We start from the raw sequence: 7,887 nt of genomic DNA, 5'->3' as shown, positions 1-7,887 counted from the left end.
ACCTAAAGGAGGAGAAATGAGGGGGGAAGAGGAAAATCTCTAAAGCTCACAATGTACTTAAACATATTGAAGTCAATCACTAAGCCAAGCAATGTAGGGTGGGACGGGGAGGGAATGGGGTGGGATTTGGGTAGGGGTTAAATCAGCGATGAGTACATGTTTGTACACACAAGTTTTTTACCCCAATAAGTTGTATGAATATAATGCACCAATAAAAAAAAAAACTAAAATGCTAATATGAAAAATTGTTATTTCAAAAGAATCTAAACTAGGGAATAAATATTGATATAATTACAGTAAATGACCATTATCTTAATTCATTATTGCTCTCCTGGAAAAAATCAAGTGTTCTTTGAAGTATATTATATACTTGGGTTATGAGGATACTTTAAGTTTTTAATACACTTTTATTGGTGTATTGCAATTATGCATCACGAAGTATAGAGTGATAGACACAGGCATGCACACAACACTTCGTTTGTCTCCCTCTGAATACTTTAGAAATAAGAGACACAGTCTTTACCTTTAAGAACAATATAGCTGTTCTCCAAGTCGAGCTGGGGATCCCGTGAGTTCGCTCCTGGTTTCCCTGGCGGCATGGCCCCCAAACGCCAGTCTTCACTCTGGCCCCAAAGGAAGTAGCCCAAGCTGCCTCCTGCCTCCCAGCCCGCAGACACTTCAGCCTCTCCTGGCTTGCCCAAGGCCGAAAAAGAACAACAGGAAGCAATTGAACATACTGATGAAGTACAAAATGAAATAGACAGACTCAATGAACAGGCCAGTGAGGAGATATTGAAAGCAGAACAGAAATATAACAAACTCCGCCAACCATTTTTTCAGGAGAGGTCAGAATTGATTGCCAAAATCCCAAATTTCTGGGTAACAACATTTGTCAACCATCCACAAGTGTTTGCACTGCTTGAGGAGGAAGATGAAGAGACACTGCATTATTTGACCAGAGTGGAAGTGATAGAATTTGAAGATATAAAGTCAGGTTACAGAATAGATTTTTATTTTGATGAAAATCCTTATTTCAAAAATAAAGTTCTCTCCAAAGAATTTCATCTGAATGAGAGTGGTGATCCATCTTCAAAGTCCACTGAAATCAAATGGAAATCTGGAAAGGATTTGACGAAACGTTCAAGTCAAACACAGAACAAAGCCAGCAGAAAGAGGCAGCATGAGGAACCAGAGAGCTTCTTTACCTGGTTTACTGACCATTCTGATACAGGTGCAGATGAGTTAGGGGAGGTCATCAAAGACAATATCTGGCCAGATCCCTTGCAGTACTACTTGGTCCCTGATATGGATGATGAAGAAGGGGAAGAAGAAGAAGAAGATGATGATGATGATGAAGAAGGAGGATTAGAAGATATTGATGAAGAAGGTCATGAGGATGAAGGTGGAGAAGATGAAGATGATGATGAAGGGGAGGAAGGAGAGAATGAAGGAGAAGATGATTAATTGAACACTGATGGATTCCAATCTTTTTTTTCTTTCTTTTTTTTTCCAGTCCCTGGGAGCAAGTTGCAGTCTCTTTTTTCCCCCTTCCCCACCCCTTTGTGCTCAGTCACCCTGTTCTTGAGATCTCTTTTCTCAATACCGTCATTCTCAACTTATTTTGGGGGGAAAATATCTTGAGCAGAATACAATGGGAAGAGAATCTCTACACCCTTCTGTTCTAAATTCATTTTTATCCCTGTCTCAACAAAAACTGTATGGAATCAACACCATCGTGCTCTGTGGGAAAAAAGAAAAACCTGCTCCCTTGGCTCTGCTGGGAGCTGGAGGGTGCAAGGCCCCTGTGTAGTAGTGCATAGAATCCAAGCTTTTTTTCTCCTTTCTCTGGAAAGGAAAGATGATGCTCAGTTTTAAACCTTAAAAGTGTACAAGTTATTTTGTTACAATAAAACTAAATGTGTACACACCCACAAAAAAAGAACAATATAGTTATTCAAGATTGCTTCATAATGTTCTTACAGGTAAAGCACAGCTGAGGAGTAAATAATACTATGGATCAAATGTAGGCTTAGCTGATTCCAAGACATAATGCTTTGGGAAAATTTCTTTATTTTTCTGAGGCTAAAAGTTCTTACCTGGAGTAATGTTGGATAAAAATACCTTTTGCCGGGTGTGGTGGCGCAAGCTTGTAATCCCTGCGCTTGGGAGGCAGAGACAGGAGGATCCCGCAGGTTCGAAGCCAGCCATGCGCGCTGGCTTAGGAGACCCTGTTTCCAAATAAAAAAATGTAAAAGTAGGTCTGGGAGTGTAGCCCGGAGGTAGAAGGGCTTCCAGGAACCCCAATACCACCAAAAAATAAAAATAAAATTCCTACCTTTTGAGATAATTGTTGAATTTTTTTAGCTTCTCCATGTCAACTTACAATGTAAACATTTGGATTTATTTCTTAAATGTCTATTGTCGGTCCACTACTTTTCTCTCTTTGCTTTAAAGATTTCTTTTTTAGAAAAGATACAAATGGCAAATAGATACATGAAAAGATGTTCAACATCACTAGCTATCAGGGAGAAGCAAATCAAAACTATGCTGTGATTCCATCTAACCCCAATAAGAATGGCAAGCATAAAGAAATCAAGCAACAACAAATGCTGGCGAGGATGTGGGGAAAGAGGAACTCTTACACTGTTGGTAGGAGTGCAAACTAGTTCAGCTACTATGGAGATCAGTGTGAAGATTCCTTAGAAAACTGGGAATAGATCCACTATTTGATCTGGCTATACCACTCCTGGGCATCTTTCCAAAGGGCTTGAAATCAGAGAACTATAGTAAAAAAAAAAAAAAAAAAATATATATATATATATATATATATATATACACACACACACACACACACACACACACACACACACACACACACACCCATGTTCATAGCAGCACAGTTTGTAATAGCCAAAATATGGAACCAACCTAGATCTCCATCAACAGATGAATGGATTGCAAAATAATGAGAAATACACACAATGGAATCCTATTCAGCTATAAAGAAGAATAAAATAATAGCATTTGCAAGAAGATGGAAGGAACTGGAGAACATTATGTTAAGTGAGATTAGTCAAGCACAGAAACAGAAGGGACATATGTTTTCTCTAATATGCCCAAGCTAGGGAGTAGTAGTAACACCTGAGGGACTCCAGATGATGGAGGGGAAATCTCAGCAAAGCTAGAATGGAAGGATAGGAGAGGAAGAAAGCTGAGGTTGTTCAATGGAGGAGCTACAAAGGAATATGTGTAATAGTATAAATATAACATGGTTAACCTGGACACTCTTTATTGGGAGGGGGGAAGGGAAATGGAGGGAGAGAGGGCACGAAGCACAATCTAAATGTACACCATTATCAATATGTTCTACTTGTAAATAAAATAAGATATGGAAAAAAGATATCTGTTTTAATGGGTATATTCGTTTGGTTGTTCACATAGGCACCTCAAATTTAAAGCATAATGGATTTCCACACATTTGTTGCACATTGCTCTCAAACGTTTTTACCATTTTACTAACAATAATCATCTAATTATGAGGATAATCCCCCAAGTCTAATTTCATCCCCAAGAGTTCCAGTACTGTGACTACTTTGCTCTCTTCATCAGAAATGCTCTCTTGGAGTCTACAAATTGTTCCTATAGCATAGGTACCTATACAAAAGAGAAGGCGAATGAACATTGTCCAGATAACAAATTTCAATATATCCTGCTTTCCAGAATGCATTTCTTGCCATTTATTTTTTTAGTTAAAGCCTTATATAATTTAAGACATTCTCCCTCTTTTCTCACAGTCTGATAAGAGAAATCTGAGACACTTAATCTGATGCCTGTTACACACCACCTTGTTTCATATCCCTAGATTTGTCTGTGCTAGTTCCTCTATAAAGTATATTTTCATCTAAAAGGCCTCCTCTGAATCTTCAAGATGACTTAGCTTTCCTCCATTTAGGATCTATTACATTTAATATTATTGTTTATATACCCACTTTCACCCTACTCACACAAATGGTTATAGTACTTAAAGGACAATTATCTTCCTGGTACTGTAGTATATATCTACAATCTCAGTATTTGGAAGTCTGAGACAGGAGGAACACAAATTCAAGCCCAGACTCAGCAGCTTCGCAAGACATTCAGCAACTTAGTGAAACACGTTTTTAAAATAAAAAGGATTGGAGTTGTAGCTCAGAAGCAGAATGCCCCTGGGTTCAATCCCCTGTATCAAAACAAATTAATAAATAGATAAATAAATAAATAAATAAATAAATATGATCTCTTCCTTATCTTTATGTTCTCTGAGTGTCTAGCAAAGCACCTATCAGTAATTGGTAGCACTGGGATTCTAAGAAGTAATATGGTAAAAATTTGTAGAGTAAGGGATATTAATAACACTACCTCCATTATTTCCTATCAAAAACACCACAATAATTATATCAGCTAAGTGAATATAGCTGTTTATGTGGCAATAGTAGATGATAGATAAGTAAGCCTTCAACTTCCAAGCAGAATATCACCAATATTCTATTGGTATAGTTCATCACTAAGGGCTGATTATAGTATTTATTTAAAATAAAACCAGTGAAGCATGGTGGCATATGCCTGTAATTCCAGTAATTGGGAGGCTGAGATAGGTGAATATCAGGTTTGAGGCCAGCCTCATTAATCTATAAAGGCCCTAGGTGAGAACCTGTGTAAAAAAATTAAAAATGAATGGGGTAGTAGCACAGAGAACACCCCTGAGCTCAATGCCCGATACCAAAAAATAAACAAACAAACCCACCCAAATTCTTTTTAAAAGATTTACTTTATTATAATTATTATTATACTAATATTTGTCATTATTTTAAGACACAAATTATTCTTAATCACAAACTTTTGAAGATAAGGGACACACTGTAAAATTGTAAATTTTCTGTCTTTAGTAGCATTTACCTACTTGTGGTGACTTATTTCTGAAGAGATCTCCCTTTCTCATTATTTAAATAATTACCTGCCACCATCAAAATACTCTATGATTTACAGGTAAAACAGCAAGAGAAAAGTGGGAGAAAAGTACTCTAACACTTTAACAGTTGTAACTCTAAACTTAAATTGCTTTCTCCTGCTTTTGTTGTTTATGTTTTTGCACAATCAAAACCATCCTTTTAGAAACATCTGTTACTATAATCTTAAATAAAGTGTTAATTTTCATAATGTTTGAATCAAAATGCATTTGGTTAAGTACGACAGGATGTAAACAAGAGAATAAAAATAGCTTCTTTTTTTAGTTACTTTCTAAATGTCTCATCAAAAAAGTTTTCAAAACCTTAATACTTTCTAATGGGTTACTATAAGTAAATTCATCTTTACATGTTTAGAAAAATTTCAGAACCTGCTGAAATTTTTAAATAGCCCTAAATGGATTCACAATTTGTACTTGGTGCTTCTTCAGCTATTCTTACGTAGGTACTTAGGTACAGAAGTATGGCTATACTGAGGATGTGACTCATGTAGCTGAAGACCCCAATTATAAAAGATGTCAACTGGAATCACCAAACCAATTACTTGGAAAAAAGGAGCAGAATAATTTCAACAGCAGGAGGAAACAAAAAATAAGTGATTATTATGGTCCTACAGTCTATAGATTGCAAAGAACAATTTGTCAGGGGCTATGAGAAAATATGCTTTGTTTACTGCACTCCTGATGGCGAATTGTTAGTGTATTTGTATTTAAATCATGTTAAAAAAAACACAGCTCTAGAGATGCTAAAACAAATGACCATTTGTTGACATAAATGACTCTACTGAAGGCACAAGATTTTTATTTCTGCAAATGACCAAATCCAAATATAAAAACGTAACCAAAGTGCTTATTCACTGTAAATAATTGTGATCATTTTCCTTAAAAACGTTAATCTCTGTTTTAAATTGCAGATTTGGCATTCATCAATAGTTTTGCTTTTATAAATCTAAGGTAACATTAAAAATGAAGGTGAGACTACTTCCTCAAGAAAAAGAGAGCATATATAGCATGGAAAGATGTCAAACATATCATTTCTGAAAAATGAAATTATATGACTTAAAGTGTCAAGTTTTAAATGTATGAATAAGTTTCCCATAATCCATCATCCAAAATAAATGATGTTATTTAGGAACTTCAGGAAAGCAAACAAGCTAAAATCATGTTTCATAAATAAAAGGGTTTACACTCAAGTGTTAGCCTGTCAAGAAAACAGAATGATGTTTACAGATGTGTATGTGAACCGTTGCTTATTTTTTGGTCCTACCAAAGTAGCTTCATATTTTCAAGCTCTCCTCTCAAAGCCTACTTCACTTTTCGTTAAAATCACCCAGTCTGTTAATACAATTGAAGGGAATCTACATAAATAGTAGTGGTGAAAGAAAAACAACAACAAAAAATCAAATTACTGAGTAGCATATACAGAGTAGTCATATGTGTAGGGTGTTAAAAAATACACAAATAGATGAGTTAAAGGAGACACATTGCACATATCAATGGTTTCTGATTTTTTTAGAGAATATTCCTGATTTAATTAGGAAATTAGAAAAATCCTCATTTGTTTAAAAAGTAATATCTGGATACATGTAGAGAATAAAATCCAGTGCTTCTCATTGAGAAATATTGCCAGATTCTCTCTACAGTCCACCACTACCTATATATATTTTTTATTGTTGCTTCATATTTTTCTTTAGCATTTTACATTGTCTAAAATAATATATACTTTACCTCTGTATCATGTTTATTTTCTTGATTTTCCTAAAGAATGTAATTTCAGGAAATAGATTATTTGTTTGTTCTTTATTAAATCTTTAGGATGAAAATATGGACGCATAGACAGTTACTTAACACATATTAATTGAATGATGTAATATGTTATACTTTTTCACTAGTTTATTAAAAATACATATATATGCCTACTAATATAAGACATAGGTTACATAGACTGACAGTTGGTTCTTTGTTCCCCTTTCTGCCTTTCAAATAAAAAGAAAAATACAAAAAACAAAAATTTCAGAGCCTCACAATGAATGCTGTCTGTGTAAGTAAATAAATGCTATTTTTAAGAAACATGGCGTTTAAAGGGTGATCCATGAGAATATTCAAAAAGTAACCTTTGAAACAACATAAGGACAAATGAGGGATATAGATTTATGATTATAAGCATAATTATTGCTGCATGTATCTGGCTTTCCAAAATACATTTAATTTCTATTATAGTCTGAAAATAAAGGAACTTCCCATGATATGTGTACTATTTTCTACTTACTGAGGAAGTATCTATAAACAAGATGAAAAACATATCAGACATCTGGAAAGTTGCCCTTTTATAAATCTTGGGAAATTTAAAATTAAATCAAGAAACTATTTCACTTACAAATTCTGTTTATGATCTGACAGAATTGAAGAGTTGTGATGAGTATTTTGAAGTCATGTCTACCTTACATATTATCCCAAGGAGATGTCACATGGTTAATCATCCTTACCAGAGCATATACTTTGAGCAGCTTCATAGATTATTAAGAGCCAGCTATAGCCGGGTGTGGTGGCACATACCTGTAATCCCAGCATTCAGGAGGCTCAGACAGGACGATCAGGGGTTGCAAACAGCCTCAGCTACTTAGTGAGGCCCTTTGCAAGTCAGTGAGACCCTGTTTCAAAATAAACAATAAAATATAGGGCTGAGGTGTAGCTTGGAGGTAGAATGACCCTGAGTTCAATCCCCAGTACCACACACACACACACACACACACACACACACACACACACACACACACAGAACCAGCTGTGAGCAAGACACCATGAGAAGGCCTCATTAGGAGTACCAAGATGAGCACCCTCTGATTTCTCCCCAATTACAATATCACTAACACCATCCACAGTAG

General features: G+C 35.5%; 1 pseudogene across 1 annotated transcript; it reads left to right on the top strand.

Moving 5' to 3' along the window:
* The first annotated feature begins 597 nt into the window (after positions 1-597).
* Positions 598-1,730, top strand: LOC308273226 (protein SET-like; annotated as a pseudogene). Its single transcript has one exon. The product of its transcript is annotated as a protein SET-like (transcript).
* The last annotated feature ends 6,157 nt before the right edge of the window (positions 1,731-7,887 follow it).

The sequence above is a fragment of the Muscardinus avellanarius genome (assembly GCF_963383645.1).
Source record: "Muscardinus avellanarius genome assembly, chromosome: 1".
Taxonomy (NCBI): domain Eukaryota; kingdom Metazoa; phylum Chordata; class Mammalia; order Rodentia; family Gliridae; genus Muscardinus; species Muscardinus avellanarius.
Note: the sequence above shows the minus strand (reverse complement) of the source record. Positions and strands in the feature narration are given on the sequence as shown.